This window comes from Brachyhypopomus gauderio, chromosome 16 (genome assembly GCF_052324685.1).
Source record: "Brachyhypopomus gauderio isolate BG-103 chromosome 16, BGAUD_0.2, whole genome shotgun sequence".
In the NCBI taxonomy this organism is placed as follows: domain Eukaryota; kingdom Metazoa; phylum Chordata; class Actinopteri; order Gymnotiformes; family Hypopomidae; genus Brachyhypopomus; species Brachyhypopomus gauderio.
Genome location: NC_135226.1, coordinates 8,779,277 through 8,798,294, shown reverse-complemented (window position 1 = coordinate 8,798,294; position 19,018 = coordinate 8,779,277). Strand labels below are relative to the sequence as shown.

Sequence of the window (19,018 nt, the reverse complement as noted above, 5' to 3'; positions counted from 1 at the left end):
GGAAATAAGAGAAGAACAGACAGGATGAAGAGATTTTTAGGAAGAGGTTTCATGACACAGTTGCTTATTTTTCTGTGGTGGAAGATTGGTCGCAATTTTCATTTTTTATTTTTTCACAGTGGATTTTGTAGCATGATAAAGTAAATATTTACAAATGTATCTACATTTACAGAAATATATATACTTAAAGGAGCAGGAAACAAGCATTTGTCTTCTAAACAAATATTTGTCTTAAATTAATAAGTGACAAGTTACTAAACAAAGTCAAACAAGTATCATGCATGGGGTGAGACGTGCAGTCCAGTATGACATCAACCACAGATTGACAGCAAAACCACAGAGCTTCCATCTCAGTGGCAGAAATAGCTCCCCTCTGTTAATCTCTGTTAATCTAAGTAACTGCCTGTAAACACGTATCTGTGAATCAGTCTGGTATTTTTCTTTTTTGCACTTATGCACTGTTCGTTGAAAACTACATGCTGATATTTTCGATATGAATTTGCATTGTGGGAATTTAAGATGTGATTAAATGCAGTAGTAGTGTGTAAAAAGAGTGTGTAAAATGTATTTCTTAGAGTAAGTAAAGCTTAAGAGAAAGTTCATGCACTTACACAGAAATATGCAAAACCACACGTGTGTGCTTGCTGGGGTTACTCTGATAATAGTTACTACAGAAGACAACAGGGAGGCAGCATTTTATATACCTCATTTATATTAATGTTATATTCACTAAATATTTCATGTTATACTCTATTGCCAGTAAAAACGCATACAAACACGCATGTGTTTAAAGTCGCCCTGCTAAGCTCAGTACTGTGGAGCTGAGCCTCTTCAGGGCCACGTTGGTGCCCTCATACTCGGGTCGACAATATGTTGTTACTGTACTAGCCATATCTGGAACAAACTCCTGAAAATATCTCACTGCAGCATTTAGTCATTGAGATTAAAAAGTCGGTTCTGTCCGAGATCGGTTCAGTCCGAGATCATTTCCGAGATGCAGTACTGTGCACCACTTTCTTTCTTCTTTTTCTTACTGGAAAATGTTTTCTGTCTCTTAGGTTTTTATTTTCAATCCTGTTTCATCATTTTGATTCATCCGTTTATTTTTTTCTCTTGTTTTTATCTCAGGAATATCTGTTTGCATGAAATATGTACAATACACACATTTGTCTTGACTCTTAATACTCGAAGCAAATAGAAGTTTTTAAGCTTGTCACAATCAGTATTTTCACTGAGTAAAGGATTAGTTCTAAGCTAATATAAAACTGCACAGTCTGGATAATCAGGACCTTTCTTTCATTAGGTTTGAGATCCAAAAGCTTTTCCTGCTGTTCCTTGTCAGACTTGCATTTCTTACTTTGAAGGTTTTACTACACACAGCACCCATTTTTATGCAGTGTAGATCTTTGGACCATGCCTAGTTTGCCTTCAGTGGTGAAACATTTGTGATCCACCACTAAAAACTAAAGGATTTATCGGTTTGTTGTGCTAAATTTAGGCATCCCCAGACTTAATTGCTAATGTATGTAGTGCACAGTGTGACCTGCCAGCCATATCGTATCCATGGTACAGGCTCCAAGACAACGCTACAGCCTGTTCAACTAATCACAACTAACCTACTCAGCCACAAAGCCACACAGGACGATGAGCTCAGAACTGGTCACTGTACGTATGTCACTGATCTACTAATGTCTAGTGAATGCTAAAAGCTACAATGACAACTAATGACAATCAGTTGATAGGCCAGTTTAAATTAAAAAAATGATGTAAGTCATGAGCAGATAAGTTTATATGATTTATATAAATTTAAGGATAATTTTGTGGTTTGTGTCCTGCTGTAAAGCTCTTTTAGAATTATTTCAGGTCCTGGTTCCTGTATTTGTCTGCATTTAAATTACTAGCATAGTCCTGCTGCAAAGATATTAATTTCTCTACAACATTCTGCTTCATATTAGAATTGGAATACATAACGTATTTTTAACAAGGACTAGTTTCACACAGACACTTACAGCAGAGGGCCACACTTATTTTATGTTACATGTTTATAGACTCCTGGGTTAGTGTAACAGTCCTAGGTTAAATTTCCTATTTTCAAGATCAACGTTTCTTTTTTCTTTTTTTTCTTGTTGGCTTTGAGAAGGACCAAGGAGTTTTACTAAAACACTAGTTGTGAGAATGCTTGTAATGTTTCAACATAATCACCAGGTGGCACTGTTTGACAGTTTATTTAAGTTGTTCTATTGGATATTTTGTGTGGTGGCCAGTGTGCAGTAGTATATACATCATTTTGGATTGAGAGTGTTGCCGGGCAGCATGTTGTGCACAGACACATATATGGCAGCTACTTGGTTATGGTGATCCATGTACTAGCATCTTGCATCCCATAGTTATGTACTGGATTGTCTCATGGGTATCTTAGTACATCTGCATCTGGGCTCCTGCCTGGTGTGGTAGATATCGGCCTCTATTGATCCTGTTCAAACGTTGTTGTTCCTGGGCTGCCTTGATTAGTGCCTCTGTGCAGCCTAGTCAAGCCTTTTCCAGCCATTGGTAGGATTTCTCCATTATCAGCTAATGTTTGTCAGTGGTTCTTGTTTTTTCCTCCCATGATGGTGCCCGACGTCCACAAGTGGGGCTTGTGCTCACAGCCCAGCACCATGCAGGGCGATTGGCATTTGCCAGAGAACACCAAGATTGGCAGATTCTCCATAGGCGCCCTGTGCTCTTCACGGATGAGAGCAGGTTTCACACTGAGCACATGTGACAGACGTGACAGAGTCTGGAGACGTGGAGAATGTTCTGCTGCCTACAACATCCTCCAGCATGACCGGTTTGGCAGTGGGTCAGTAATGGTGTGGGGAGACATTTCTTTGTAGGGCCGCAGGGACCTCCACCTGAGGCTCACCATCTACACCGAAGGGACTGTGACTACTTGGCCGGGGAACAAGGACCTTAACTTTATCTGCAGAACCATCCTGCGCACACCACGGACTTGTGCTTATGGACCGCCCAATGGAGGATGGGTTCCCTTTTGAGTCTTGGTCCTCCCGAGGTTTCTTCCTAATCCCCACCACCATAGGGAGTTTTTCCTTGCCACTGTCACCATTGGCTTGCTCATTAGGGATCTGGACCCATACGATTGTAAAGCTGCTTTGTGACAACATGTGTTGTGAAAAGCGCTATATAAATAAATTTGACTTTGACTTTGACATGTGGTAGCCAGAGGTACCCTGACTGCCATTAGGTACCGGGATGAGATCCTCAGACCCGTTGTGAAACCATATGCTTGTGCAGTGGGCCCTGGGTTCCTTCTGATGCATGACAATGCTAGGCCTCATGTGGCTGAAGTGTGTCAGCAGTTCCTGCATTATGAAGACATTGATGCTATGGACTGGCCTGCCCATTCCCCAGACCTGAATCCAATCGAGCACATCTGGGACATCATCCACCAACACCACATTGCACCACAGACTGTCCAGGAGTTGACTGATGCTTTAATCCAGGTCTGGGAGGAGATTCCTCAGAAGCCTCATTAGGAGCATGCCCAGGCGTTGTAGGGAGGTCATACGGTCAAATGGAGGCCACACACACTACTGAACCTTATTTTAACTTGTTTTGAGGAATTTCCACTAAACTTGGATCAGCCTGTCATTTGATTTTCCACTTTGATTCTATATCCAGACCTTAATGGGATAATATTGATTGACATTGATAGTTTTTGTTATTTTGTTCTCAATGCATTCCACCATGTAATAAATAAAGATTTTCAACTGCAATATTTTATTTATTATTCATCTAGGATGTGTATAAGCAGTGTATAAAAATGTCATGTAAATGTTTGAGAGTAGAAAAGTGATTGATATTCACATTATGTGAATGCAATTTATATATTTTGAGGTCCTGATCTCATTTTATTTCCAATACACTAAGATATTTTTGAACTTGGAACATTTGATTGTTTTCTGACAACAGTCCTGTAACATCTGTTGTCAAACCACTGTGAAATCGGCTATGCAGGTGATGTCTGTGTGATTGTCATGCTCTGTTGCACTGAAACTCAGGAGAGACTCCATCTCCCATGTGCCTCCCTGCTGGACCCTGTAACTGACTTCAGCAGATCCATTTAGATAGCTCCATGTGAGTATCGGGGGGTGGGATGGACAGGTGTGTCTAATGTAACGTCTGAAGTTAGCAGATTGTCCCTCCTCAAAAGATTTTTTTGTATTGCAGCTCTGGCTGGGGGTCAGTTGAACAACACAAGTGCAATGACAGTTATTACTATTGAAATTAAAGAAATACATTTACACATACTCAGCATTATGAAAATTATTGAGTACAAATGAAATGGATTGTTTATTCCTAAGAATAAAAAATAAATGAATCATCGTTGAAGGCATCACTTAAATGTTCATTGTACCAAATCTACTTTAGATCTATAATCATACTTACATATCACAGAGATGGTGACACACTGTTCCACAAATGAAAATGTATTTTATTCACTTTATTAAAAATAATATTTTAATCTGTACCCTGTAGGCAAAGTCAGCAGAACACTGATCTGATTTCCGTTCATCTATTCACGCTATTTTCCATGACAACGCTGCGCAGGGCCATCTTGGTTGACTTTGTGTTAGAACTTCCGGTGCTACGGATACGCTGATACCGATTACAAGCAAAACGACAACAAACACAAAATGACTAGCATAATATGTTCAGTTAGAGCAGAGGTGGCCAACCCGTCAGAGACCAAGAGCCACAAGAGACCAAGAGGGGTGGCGAGTGTAAATTATTAGCGGGGGGGATGTAAAATGGACACAAATTAAGTAAAAAAACAAGCACAAACTTCGATATAAACATAAGTCGTGATATGCTTCAGGACTTTGTCACGTTTGGAGCACACTACGAGCTCTGTTATGTACGCAACTGTTGTTTTCTAGGTAAAAAGTGGATAAACTCCGTTATCAACACTCGTTACAACGCCACTGACCTGCGCTCACTTTTAGGAAGAAAATAACAGACAGTGTCAGTAGTTTTTAAACCTCCCTCAGTCGTGTGTGGTGCCTTTGCTGCACCTTGTATGTGGTTTATTCCAACCGTGTGACAGAAAAACCGCGTCTCACCAACGAGACTCAAATCACAATCACAATATCACTGATACTTCATACCGCTAGTCTCCCGTTTTCCACTACGCCGGTTTTAAAAGTATTAGCGGCTCGCTGGGCTTGTAAACAAACCGCGCAGCACGAAGATGTAGCAGTGCTTGACCAACAGTGTTACGAACACAGCTCGAAAGGATCTGAGTGTTGTGGGGCACCTTATAACTTATATCCACCGCCTTCCAAAGAAGAGGACCTGCGTCTAAGGCTGAAGGCGCTAAATTTAAAACATCCACCCAAACGTCCATACGTCTGCTCTTACCAACACCAACACCAGATCATCCTTAGCCCGAGAAATGGCTCGGTTATGAAGCTCCGATGAAGCAAACGCGTCGGGTGCTTGTGAGGCTATCAGATAAGTAACTATTTTATAATCAGTGGCCACATCTTTTCCTTGCATTCATTTTGTCATTTAAAGTAATTAAGTAAAGAAGTAAATAGACAAGAATGCCTATTTTATGAAAAAAATCATTAAAATGTAGTAGTGTACAGTAATGCAAAAATAGCTGACCGGAGGTTCTAACACAAAGGCGGAAGAAACACACACTTGAAAGTGGGCGCGGTGAAATACGGTGAATAGTGTGGAACAGCAAACTAAGACAAGAAAGAAAACATGAATAAACATTTGTTTAGAGTTTATATATATATAATGTGTGTTTAAAAACAGTGAGACTCCTTTTATGTCCTGTGTGATACTACGGGCATCAGGGAGTGAGAGGGTGGTGGACACTAGTTTATTAAAGGCTAGTCCTAAATAAGGGTCGGAACAGGCCTGAGTTCGTGAGAGAGTCCAACATACAGGCACATCCTACATGAAAAGACTTCAACATATCAAACATAGAACAAACCATTTAAACCTTACAATGTGTAGAGATGAACCACAGAAATGTAATGCAAACAACATGAAAGACAAAGATCAGCAAGGCAAGTTTATTTATCAGCAAGGCAAGCCTCATTTTGCTCAAATTCGGTTCCACGAAAGAGGCTAGACTTGAGCCTCGCTCAGTTACTACAGCAACATATACGTTTGAACTAACCTGCTCCGTACCAGGCTAGAGTTGAGGCTTAGCTTAGCGGGACCACTCCTAATGGCTGAGCAGCGTGATGTCAGTCTCGCCATCCGGGAAACTGAATTGAGGAACAAGGTACCGCTGCAATCCTATCCATTAAATTGCTGTGGATGTAGCATATCATATCATATCTTCATACATTTAATGGAGTACTGTAATTATTAGTTTGGAATGATTGCAGGTTATTATTATCAAAATTTAATAATTATATTTCCAAATGCAATTTATATTTCGATCTTCAGAGTACATACTCATTGTTAATCAGTGAGGTTTTTGCACATTTTAATGTAGCCTATTGATTTAATCTTAACAAATTCAGGTCAGTGTAAAATGGAATACAGTGTATAATCGCAGTTATGGTCAACAAACATACATTAGCATACACTCTATATCTGTAACGATTCACGGGGCGGGAGATTAGCAGGAGTGACGCAAGTGCAGATAAGAAAGATTTGATAGAAAGACAGTGGTAAACCAAAGGACAAAACACAGAAGGCAAAAGGGTAGCTACACTAAACAAAGGAGAAGACACCACTAAACAGGTAAGCTATATAACTGGGAATGTTAACGCATGAGGACATAACAACTAACAACTACATACATATACGGGGAGAACATTACACAGGAGAAGCAATGACTACAGGAGCAACAAGAAAGAAGTGAACTACAGCATAAACAAAACAATTAACCAGACAACGAGGTAACAAAACACCAATGGCTACTAATGATGGGGACGTGACAGACAGACGGAGGAACGAATGGGAGCAGGGAGCTAGGCGGGACCAGGGAGGAGGGAGGGGCTGGACATGACAATATCACAAAAAAAAAATTCTTTGTACCTGAGTATTAATAAGCTTTGCGCTTCTTTGCCAGTTGCGCATTTCTGTACAGCGTTGGGGATGCAGAACATCTTAGTAAGGCGACGGTCTGCTGCGAAATTCAAAAGGTTTGCCTTGCGCTTAAGCGCTTCCTTAATATATTCATCAAATTCCACAATGATGGGGCGTCTGCTGTTTTGCTCTAAAGCAAGGTCTTCTGCAGGAGTGAGCATGGGCGCAGATAGAAATTCTGAAGTGAGGGGGACCAAACTGTACAATATATATATATATTTATATTGTAGATGCTAGATTTCGGATGGGGTCAATATAAATCTGAAGGGGACATGTCCCCCCCGTCCCCAGTGCCATCTGCGCCCCTGGGAGTGAGGGCTGTTATAGGAGCCCCACCACCAGTAGCAGCAGTAGCGGTTTTCTTTCTGGTTGCTAAAATATTTTATACAGTTATTTAATATGGTGTTTTACCTTTTCCTGCACATTAGACTAATCAACTGTAGACTAATCAACCATTCTGGAGTATATCTTTATATTTCACCTTGACCTGCTGCCATGTTCTCTTCACCCCGCTCATGTTACGTCTAAATCAGGAAATGATTAATTAACATTATTAATTTACTATAACACTTTTAAAATGCCAATGAATGGATTAAATGATATGCTCACGCATTTATTCTGTCTGCAATATTCTGCCAGACAGCTTCTCTGACTTTATGAATACAGGACGTGTTGCCTTTCTTTGTAATAATGTCTTTATATTCCTCATATACGTATAAGTAGCTCATGTTCAGCAGAAGAAGCAAAAAAGCTGCTCAGTCCTTCAGCTCTTTCGACATTTTCTTGCCTTTTCGAGTATCGATTAATGAGGCTGTTTAAATACTGTGTGCACGCGCATGATCGCCGATTACAAAAGCCTGGCTTGAATTAGCGGGAACAGGTTGCGTCTGGATTTCTTTAGTGGAACGGAACTAGACGGAAGTTAAATGTTTGGCTAACTCAAACGAGGCTCACTCTAATAAGCACCGCTTTCATAAGCTTGCTTCGTGGAATAGCCCCCTGGCCACGCCCACCCGAGGGATGAACCCAACGTCACCACGACAGGACAAACATGGAATATGGCCTCTATATCCTGACATGCATCTGACTCCAAGATTTCAGTAGTTTGTATCCAGTAATTTTATTGGATTTATTATCCTTTAATGTAATTAAATGCAGTTTTAAGCAGATAAGTAAATGATTAAAATTCCATTTTCTTAAAATTTTACAGCTAGTTACTAAGACGTTTCTATTCAAATGAGTCAAAAAGTTAATAGTTCCTAACAGTTCATACAATTTGGTGTCTATGAAAGAAGTAAAAAAATGCAGACAATAGCTTGTAAACAGGTTAATACTACCATAATTTTTAAAAGTAAGCTATCCAAACAATGTAAGTTAGACATACAAAGAGATCTCGTACAGCTTGTGAAGCACTAAAATGAACTCAACTGTGAGTTAATTACTCTCTGGTTAACAAGACAGTGAACACAATTACTAGTGCTGGTACCAACATACTTGAAAATAATGAAATACAGTTTGCCCTTCATAGGGTTTCCAAGTCCTTAATCTGACATCTTCATAAATGTATAATCATTGTCATGAGGCCCTGGAGACATTTGGTGGACAAGATATTGAATCTATGATACAATCAGAACAATCTGATATTATCTAAACAAATAACGGAGCTAAATCAGTACCAAGAGAAAATTAAAGGTGATGGTACAGACAAGTGAAAGAGGTAATACATAAGTTCAATGAAGTTTTGAAATTTTTTTGTGTTTTTATAGTAATGGATAAGTGGAAAATTTGTTTAAATTTGTGTAAATAAATGTTACTGAAATTTCATGCATTTAAAATAGAGTGGGATCACATACACACAGCATGATAGTTTACTAAACCATTGCAGCTCCAACATTACCTAAAGTCTTACTGTCTTACGTCTTACTCTTTAGCACTAATAGGCTTCATAAATGAGAAAAGCCTAATCAAGAGAGGTCTCGTCACCTCTTTGGTGATGGTAGGCAGGGTTTGGAGAATTCTAAGGCTGCAGGCCCCTTGTGTTGCTTAACCTGAGGACCTACGCACATAAAGAAATGTGTATTTGAAACAACAGCAAACATTGGTGGAATGACGACATCTTACCACTTTATATTATCCATATTAACTCATAACTCATTTCTTATTTAATTGGACAAATACATGAAAACAAAGAAAAATGCCTTGGTTACCTTTATTTTGTCATGTTTGCAATAACTAACTATTCTGGCTATCCAACACATGCTCACCAAAAGGAGGGGACTTACAATGCAGACCAAAACCACAGAGATTGATTTAATTTGTCGACCCTGTCATACCAAATAACACAACATGATGATTTCATCCTTGCACTGTTGGAGCGAGCACCACTGGCAGTCTAAATGAGACATGGCGGTCTCTATTTCAAACAGCTCATTTTGGTGGCCTTTGGAGTTTACTGTGGATCATAATAACCATGTCTGAATCATCTTTTTTAGGTAACTGTTAGGTTTCAAATGTACAATAAATAAAATAATTCAAAATAAAATAATACAAGTACTTACGTTGATATCCTGATGGAGTTCAACCATCTTGCACCACCATCAAACTTCCTGTTGTAGAGAGTGTCATTTAGAATGGAAATGTGATTAACGTTACTGTATACATACGTTACTGTATATGTAGCTTGTAGAGTATTATGTAACAGAATGTCTTGCAAGGCTGATAAAAAAAAAACTAAAAATATCATAATCAGCTAAAAAAACTGATTTAAAACTTAGGTCCATGCTAAAGAAATGTACATGCAAATTGTTTCTACAGGAGAACCTCGTTTAATGACCACAATCTGTTCCAAAAATGTTTGTTGTCCGAAACAATTTTCCCCATAAGAAATAAAGGAAATAGAAATAATTGGTTCCCAGCCCCTGTTGACTCGCTAATATATGAAAGTTACAGGCTATATGGGTATGTTTTTTTTTTTTTAATGAGAACAGTTATAATGTAGTACAAATGGAATTAAATAAACATAAAAACATTAAAGAAAGCATTTAAAGATAAGAAAACATTTAGTAAACAAATATCTTGCGACGATATCCAACACACGCATGCATCATTCAAACTTGGAAATCATTTCAATTAAATTGTTGACAGCTTCCTTTTCACTACACTTTTTTAACGCAAATTTTTAGCGAAACGTTTGGTCATTATCCGAATTGTTCGCTATCTGAGGCGTTTGCTAACTGAGGTTCCACTGTACAATGTTTTTAGCCCTGTCAGCTTTGGCATGTTGATGCTGACTGAGAAATGCACTATGCTGTAGTAATAAGTTTCCTTTGGTAAGACTCCTTTGTGTAACATGTTGGAAACTGTAAGAGTGTCTGCCAAATGTAAACGATTGACAAATCTGCATGATGCCGTTGACCACGTGTTAGCATGTTGACGTGTTTCTGCACACATGCTCTGCAGCACTGACACACCGTCCTTGTCCACCACTCGGCTGACTTGAAACAAGCTGAAATCAGGTGTTTTGTTTCATTTCATTTGAATCCTAGCGTTTGCATCACACCCGCCCTGTGATTTGTTACAAATGTTCCACAAAGAATAAAAAATTACTTACTTTCTTCTCATTATCTTATATAATTCCAGCAAAGAAGAATTCTGCACAAAGCAGCAACAGAGGTGCAATGACGTATTGTCCTATGGTCTCCATTCCGTATCCTAAAAAAAGGATTTCAAGGGTTTCAAAACAATTACATTCTATTTCCAACTTTCCACAAATGATTAATGACGATTTACTATACATGACTTGGGCAAGAATAACAAGAACAAGAAATAACAAGAAGTCTTCCTAACACAAACACTTTAACACTTCATGCACATACATATTCATAAGGTCTCTAGTCCAAGACATACAAACCATGTTAAACAACAGTTATGAAACTCAGTTTAAAAAAGGCCATAAAAATGTGTTACTCACGTTTTACTTGTAAAGTAATGCTGGCAGGTTGAACATCTCCTTTAAACTCTGCTGTGCAGGTAATGACTTTACCTTGGTCACTAGCCTTAGCTGTAAACTTTAATATGGATCTGGCCTCATCTTTTACACCTTTAGCAAAAGTTGTGATGCCAGGGTTCCCTCCACCATTCCATGTGATGTAAGGCCGGTTTTCAGAGCACATGTACAATACAGTGCACAGGATCTCTTTCTCCACACCCTCCAGAAACTCTGGGTTTGCAGTAGGAGTAATTTGAGGTTGATAAATGGCACCTGTGATAGTGACAGCAACACTCACTTATAATACGATACAGATATACATCTATGTCACTCTAAAAGCAAATGTCACAGGAGACAGAAAACACACATATCAAAAACGGTATAGTAATGGTCACCACCTTTTCACACACAACACAACGCTTTGTTTTTGACAGTTCACAAATGTAATGTGTCACACTTTGCTTGATGTGTATTGGTTGCTGATGCAGAGAGCCCCCCTGGGTGTCTGACATCGCAGCGAACTGTCTGGTTTTCAGACTGAACAACTCCTTTGCGTACTAGTGTGGTGTTCCATCTGCCTTCATTAAGGTAAGTCATCTCTATATAGTCATTTACTTTCTCAATGTTTTGCGCAGTGCTCAGGTTTAGGGTGGGAGGCTGGTATGGGCAGGAGTGGTATGTGGAGCACTGCACAGTGACGCTCTCCCCCACTGTGTGACCTCCAACAATCTGAATGATGGGTTGTCCTGCAAAATGGACAATTGTCCATCACAATGGAATTAAAATGTGACACATTGGGTGCAGGAGAGTTTCCACTTAGCCTAGAAAAAATATGCTTCAAAATTGTTTAACACCTTTCCCTAGCCATTAATCACTCATCGTAAAAGGGCTGAGAGGAAAGATCACTTACTTTTGATGGATATTTTAGACGTAACATCGTAGAACCCTCCCCCAATATTTTCTGGATCTATCCAAGCATATACTGTTCTTCCATTGTGGGTTCGGCTGAGACCCGTAATCAGCAGACTGCAGTCTCTTATGCAGTCCCCTCCTATGGGGTACCCTCTATGTGACCTTTTAAATAAGTTGGTTTTTCCTCTGAACTCGTCCATCACATATCTGGTGTAACAATCATCATACACTATAGGATAATACATGTGGTGATATTCATACCACACTATCCGATCAGGATTTGTAACATTATTTGATGTGTTGAATAAACATGGAATCACCAGGCAGGAACCTGAAAAACCTTGAACACAACTGGGCATTTGGATCATCCAACTCCATGTAGCACTAAACAAGAATCCTGTGTGACCATAAAAGTCAAATTAGTGAAATAAGGAATTAATTCATGTACAGGTGAAAAATGCAAGTAGTTTGTAAGCACTGTAATACTCTATGTAAAGAAAGGACTGTACTCTTGTAAATACAGTAATACTCTACATCCAGGCTATCCAGGTTAACTGACTTTAAAAGTGTTTTTGGAGGGGTTGGGGGGATGGAATATAATGCTTTGTTCATTGCCAATTAAAGTAAGCACTCTGAAGTTTGAGTCCATATTACCAGGCCCGTTGACAGTCTTGCTGAGGCCCGGGACAATAAAGTTTCATGTGCCCCCCCCGCTTACGTCATTTGAATTTTCTCTGTAGCAGACAATCCTTGTGTTAGGTCATATAGTATATAATATAGCCACAGATCAAAGCTGTGTCTGACAGCTGACTGGTTTATACTTGACGTGTCGCGAGCGGCGCGAGGGTCCGCGCTGCGAAAATTACGTAATCGCAATGGCACCGAACGTGCGCGAGGGTCTCGCGCGCTGTCGATTCGCGAGGTCGTGCACCTCTCGAATTTTGTAACTTCGCGCGCGCCGCGCCTCAGCGCAATGAACAAAGTCACGTTTGCAGGGTTCATACACCTTTACAAGGTGGAATTAAAGCACTTGTACGTCACTTTAAAGGTCCATTTCAATATTTCCCTGAACGCTAAACTTAATTAAGTTAAATATTTATACATATACTCGAAATAATTCGCTTTTTATTTACATTATTTAATGGTTGTTTATTTTTCAAAACGCCCAATATTAACGTCTTCACATTCTCTCATGTTTCGTCCTGGAATTACATTTGTTGTGAAACGAAGTAGTACTTTAGCCTAAATTCCAGCACTTTTCAAACCTGGAACACAATGCATTAAAATTCGTCAGGTAAATGTTTTTTCTTTCTTTTCTGCCTCCAGATTTCTGTTTACTTTAACTATCCTCCACTGTATTTCCCGCTGTTGGGCGGGTACCAGCTGGTTACGGTCGATGCTGGATCAAACCATTTTTCAGTGGGAGGCGGGGGTATATGCACTTAATGGAAAATATGCAGATAGGTAAAAAAAAACATATATTTTAGCCATTGAGCTTATTTTGAGTACAAAATTTTATATTAATGAAAGATTTCAAGATTATTTAAAATTATAGACTTTAAATAAAAAATAAATAGCTGGGCTCTTTGATGGGCCCCCCTGGCCCTGGGGCCCGGGACAACAGACCCGGTTGTCCCCCCCTGTCGACGGGGCTGCATATTACAGATCCTCTTAAAGCAGATCAGTTTAGGAAAACTAAATAGAACTCTTATAGTTACATAGCTTTCTGTGTGTGCTGCATAGATAAATCCCACGAGCATTCTTTTACACTGCATAAAACAGAAAGAAAGAAATCACACTGTACTGTGAAAGATGATGCAGAGATTCAGAATCCTCGCCATCTTCTCAGACCAAATGAAAGCAGACAAAGAGACCTTCTAACTTCACAATGGATATGTGTGACGTACTAGGCACAGGCAAAGTCATGGCCGGACACAATTGTGAAGATATTAATGTTTTATTCAGATTACTGGAAGCGATCTCCTCAGGAGGGGAACAAGGGGACACAACCAAACTTTAGACAGTAAACACGCCTATGAGATCTGTAATGTATGGCATACAGTAGAATGGAATACTGTTACTTTAAGAGATGGGAGAGCTGCAGGGGGTTCTGGGAATACGCTGTATGGATAGACAGACTTGAGTAATAAACGGGCAGTGTTAAAACTACTACGGTTGTCGTCTCCTTATGTCGCGTAAGACAAATACGGACATTACAAGATCGATGTGGCGTGATGAAATATACTAACACAAATTTTAGCGTTGGAGGAGTAGGAGGACAGGTGTGCAGGACACTGCAGGACAAAGTGATCTGCTCTCCAACCTTGTGTATGGGGAAAATAAAATTGTTCTATTCATTTTAGGATCATTTTAGGAAATTAGGAAAACATACTTAACACCTGGGAACAAGAAATATATGTAAAATTGTTACGTACTGTAAATCCTGTTCACAGTACACACCTGTTAGGTTGGGTGATGTGAGTACCAGAACACCAAGAAGAAATGAGACCTACACCATATCAAAAATTAAAAACAAGAAGCCATTCTTTAACACAGTGGTTCCCAAACTTTTTCTGCCGTGCCCCCCTTTAGTAGATGAGAATATTTTTGCGGCCCCCCCTACACCCCCCCCATATTGACTAGGAATGTGTTTAAAACTTACAAAAACAATAGGTTCACAACTTTGGTCAAACATGAAAAAAATAAACAGCAAGAAACCTTTTAAATGGTTCAATAATTCTACATATAATTTAAAATAAATAAGGAGATGAAATAAGAGAAACAGCAATACATATGCGGCTAGTTTGCAAGCGCAGACATCACGCAGAGCACAAAGCATGTAATGGCCAGAAATATGTGTAGGCTACTGTCTCTTTAAGGGAGCGAGTAGAGCGCGCGTATGGAATATTGTTTTTTTTAGCTTTCTGCCGTAGACAGACTCAGACCACTGCTCTTTAATTTATTTCTGTAAGTAACGCATTAAATGAGCTTTGGACAACTCACCAGTTCATGTATGAACAGTGAAGTATTGCTGGAGCCCAGGTTTATTTTGGTCAACCAGCAAATAAACGGACTAAGTGGAGTATTACCACCAGCGCGAGTATTAAGGTTGAACTAACTCCGAAAAGCAAGCAATACAAGCATAGAATTAGACTGAATAGATCTGTTTTTATGGATCGGTCACATTGTCCCCGATACCCGATCTAGAATTTTTTCAGATATTAATATCGGAATCGGTGCATCCCTAATATTAACACATGTGCACGTTTTACTTTCAAGCTCCGCGCCCCCCCCCTGCAATAGCTCCGCGCCCCACCTAGGGGGCGCGCCCCCCACTTTGGGAACCACTGCTTTAACATCTCCCCTAAATGTGCTTTTAAATTAATGTTATTGTAAGGGAATTTATGACCCTCAATTTGATTACTGACATTTTGTTCATTATATTGTTTATCTGCTCCTCTTTTCCATTTTGTTCCCAGTTTATCTTGTAGTTCTGTGCTTTCCTTTGTGTCTGTTCCGCCCCCGTCTTTAGTGCCCACACCTGAATCTTGTTTCACTCCCCTGTTCAGAGTATATCTGTTTTGCCACCTGGTTGTTTGATTGTTTCTGTTATGTGGATTCTCGTGTGCCTAGTAGTTTTATCTGTCTAGTCTGTTTCTTATATTCTTTAATAAAGTAGTTTAAATCTTGCACTTGCGTCACGCCTATCCCCCCGAAACGTTACAGCTGAACAAATTTATGCTGCTCTTTCTGAACCGTGATGGTTATGATCTAAGTCTACAGGTGACACAACCTAACAGCATTAGCATTTGTTCCGCAGTCATCAATTGTAACTGTAGCGCCTGCAAATATGTGACCTCTGGGGGTGTCTGTGAGGCCTCAGAGGGCAGCACATGGTTAGTTAATGCCACCCTGACTGTGTGTTGTGTGCTTCCTCTTACACCTGTTTGATGTAAGCAAGGTTTCTTAATAAAAGAAAAGCAAGAGCAATGGCTTACTCACTGCCTCATTCCTCACCGTCCCTAAAATACCTAGAAATTATGTACCTTCTTTGCTTTTTTTGTTCAAGTTACAATCTTCAGCAAAATTTCTGAAGCAGAGAGCCATGATTGGCCAAAAATTTTACAAACTCAAGTTGTGGTTGTATTTATGCTGTTCTATATCAGCAATTACTCTCCCAGGTCCTAGTGCCCCTTACCTCAGTATAATATAAATTTGGAGGGGTGGAGGTGTGGTGGATTGATTGCACTGTGTGGAGTTTGCATGTTCTCCCTGTGCCTGTGTGGGTTTTCTCTGGGTACTCTGGTTTCCTTCCACAGTAGAAGAGTGGGACTAGTGAAGAGAACGGTCCCTCTGCACAAACACAGTTCACTTTCACTTTCAGATCTGCACTATTAATTCCGTACACACCTCTAGTGGTTGATTTCAGAATTGGAGTCACATTTTCTTGCCTTAATTAAATTTATATTTTACAAAATAACACGTTTTTTCATGAACGTTCGTTGCTGCATCCTGCCTCAGTCCTCACGTTACACCCACCTACGTCATAAAATAAAATAAAAAGGTATGTTTGTGTGTGTATGTTTCTAAAAAGGTACATTTGACTCCGAGATGGAAGATTTCAGTAATTTATATCCAGTAAATGTGTTAGCATGTAATAAAATGCCGTTTTAAGCAGAACATTAATATTAACATTGTTAAATTGATTACAATTTCATTTGTTTTCTAAAAAGATGTTACTACTAGTTACTACTAAGACATTTCTATTCAAATGAGTCAAAAACAACATTCATAACAGTTCCTAAGACAGTTCATACAATTTGGTGTGTAATCTATGAACGTAGTAAAAAAATGCAGACTTGTAAACAGGGTTAATATTACCATAATGTAAAAAAGTAAGCTATCCAAACAATGTAAATTAGACATACAAAGAGATCTCATACAGCTTGAGAAGCACTCAACTATGAGAGTTAATAGTCTCGGGTTAACAAAACAGTGAACACAATGATGTCCATTTGACTGGGTAAGTGCTCTTTAACATTACTGGTGCTGGTACCAACAAACTTGAAAATAATGACGGCACTGAAATACAGTCTGTCCTTCATAGGGTTTCCAAGTCCTTTATCTGACTGACATTTCCATAAAGCACGAGATCAGCTGTGTTTGTGTAGTCGTCATCATTATCATAATGCTGTGGGGACATTTGAGGACAGGACAGTGAAACTACAGTAAAATATCCTGAGCTAAATCAAGTTCTGTGTTTTTTTTGGTAGTGTTAATATGATCATTGGTAAGTGGAAATGAGTTTGTGAAACAAACATACTTACTGCTGAACATCCACCCTTGTAGTATGATTTTGGTGAACTTTGATGCATAGTTTAAAATAGAAGAGGATCACAGAGAGAGAGAGAGAGGTAGAGGGAGATATTTACTAAACCACTAATAATTGTAGGCTTCAGAAATGGGAAAAGTCTAATCATGAGAAGCCTAGTCACCTTTTTGGTGATGGTAGGCGGGGTTTGGAGAATCCTGAGGCTGCAGTTCCCACACTTGTGTTGGTTAACCTGAGGACAAAAGTCCCATGTTGACTGAGCATAGAGATATGACCTTCTGAGCATATTACACTGGGTGTAAGGAAATAAAGTATGTGTGTGAATGTGTTTGTGTTTGAAACAACAGCAAATACTGGTGGAATGACAACATCTTACCAGTTCATATTATTAACCAGAAATGCTAAGTTAATTACAAGTCAACAGTTGTTTAAAGACTGACACTACTTGATTAAACTAGTAAAATCAAACAAGTCTTACACAGATCAGAACTGGGTCAGAAAAACTGTCCCTTTATGGATAACTTATATAATTATGACTTTAATAAGCATAACTCACAAGTTCTCCATTCTCACATTTGAACTGATGAGAGGATCTTTCCTGTGATTAAAAAGTAATAAAAAAGTAATAAAGATCATTTAAATGGAGTTTCCTTACAATATTTCACTGTGCAATAATAAAAGAAAAATATCTTCAATATCATAAATATCTTAAGAAAAGCACCTTGAAAATCTGCTCCAGAAACTTTGTCTGCTCCTAATGGATATAAAACATCCAGGTTATTCTGCTGGAGGTATTTGATGTGCTTTGTTTTTGCTCTATTACAGTTACTTTATGGTATTTATGGTATTATAATACGTTTTACCTTCTTTCAGGTTTCGGTGGCCTTTGGGGTTTACTGTGAATCATAATAAAAATGTCAGAATAATTTTTTTTAGGTAACTGTTATGTTTCTAATGTACAATAAATAAAATCATTAAAAATAGAAAAATACAAGTACTTACGTAGATATCCTGATGGAGTTCAACCATCTTGCACCCCCATCAAATCTCCTTTTTTAGAGAGAATGGAATGGAAACAAAATTTTCTTTACCGTACACACACATGCAGTCTTTAGACTATTATGTAAAAAAATGTATCTTGGATAGGTCATATTTCCATGAAGGTGTGATGCTGGGTAGAGACAAGCACGAAGACGGCTTTGGTGCTGACACGGTGGTTTATTTGGTGTAGACAAAGTGAAGTCCGGCGCAATAGCGCAAGCACACGAACACATGTAGCTCACTCAAGCACAAACTTTAGACAAAGACGAGCACAAGACACTGCGCGAACGCACATTAAATAGGTGATTAACACAGACCCTCGTAATCTCGAGACAAGGCACAGGTGAGACTACGAACACGCTCACAGACAACCCACACCCACGGAAGTACATATGGACACAACGACACGCAGACAACGTAACGGCACGCCCACAGGGAAGGGTCCGGAGCTGTCACCGTGACAGAAGGGTGGATAAAAACATAATTTATATGTAACAGTTAGCTTCAAAACTGTTTTAAAACTTGTACACGCACAAGTTTCTTCTATAATATTTTGGTCCTGTTGGCTTTGGCATGTAGTTTGCTCTTTGCATAAGAGTGTCTGCCAAATATAAAATGCTGTAGAC

General features: G+C 39.2%; 2 long non-coding RNA genes across 3 annotated transcripts; both read right to left on the bottom strand.

Moving 5' to 3' along the window:
- Positions 1 to 8,250: 8,250 nt before the first annotated feature.
- On the bottom strand, positions 8,251 to 14,566 carry LOC143478206 (uncharacterized). 2 transcript variants are annotated; one of them, XR_013121710.1, is made up of 5 exons: positions 12,018 to 14,566; positions 11,090 to 11,853; positions 10,730 to 10,830; positions 9,678 to 9,725; positions 8,251 to 9,571 (listed from the first exon to the last, which is right to left on the bottom strand). It is a non-coding gene; the product is annotated as an uncharacterized LOC143478206 (long non-coding RNA). The 2 variants fall into 2 exon arrangements; XR_013121709.1 differs by having other exon boundaries at positions 11,090 to 14,566.
- A 2,583-nt stretch (positions 14,567 to 17,149) lies between these two features.
- Positions 17,150 to 17,952, bottom strand: LOC143477712 (uncharacterized). Its single transcript, XR_013121625.1, has 4 exons — positions 17,908 to 17,952; positions 17,515 to 17,583; positions 17,347 to 17,383; positions 17,150 to 17,210 (listed from the first exon to the last, which is right to left on the bottom strand). It is a non-coding gene; the product is annotated as an uncharacterized LOC143477712 (long non-coding RNA).
- Between the last annotated feature and the right edge of the window lie 1,066 nt (positions 17,953 to 19,018).